Source organism: Macadamia integrifolia, chromosome 11, assembly GCF_013358625.1.
Source record: "Macadamia integrifolia cultivar HAES 741 chromosome 11, SCU_Mint_v3, whole genome shotgun sequence".
Lineage (NCBI taxonomy): Eukaryota > Viridiplantae > Streptophyta > Magnoliopsida > Proteales > Proteaceae > Macadamia > Macadamia integrifolia.
Genome location: NC_056567.1, coordinates 5,193,488 through 5,193,942, shown reverse-complemented (window position 1 = coordinate 5,193,942; position 455 = coordinate 5,193,488).

Sequence of the window (455 nt, the reverse complement as noted above, 5' to 3'; positions counted from 1 at the left end):
TGAGAAGTGAGTAATCGATCCTCTCGTGATGGAGGCTTACCTAGGTATTTATAGACTGCTCATGGAGGGCAAGTGGGAGACGATTGTCAAGAGTCCTGCTTAGGCGTGGAGTCCTCAAGGAGAGTGGCTCTGTGATTCTGGGAATATTTCTGGAACATTCCCCTCTTAAATAGGAGAGATCAACCGTGTGACGTCATGATGACGTGTAGTGGATAGAGTCCTGACCTCCGGAATAGGCTACGTTCCTTGAATGTAGGGGTGGACAAAAACACGTTTCTGGAATCCTTGTTGTTGACGTCGGGCCGAGGTGGCAGCTCGGCCTTATGGAGGCCGAGGTGAAGCGCGGACTGAAGGAGCCGAGGTGCAGCGCTGCCTGATGGAGGCCGAGGTGGAGCGCGGCCAAATCGTGGCCGAGGGGGAGAACGACCTGATTCAGGCCGAGGTGCAGCGCGGCC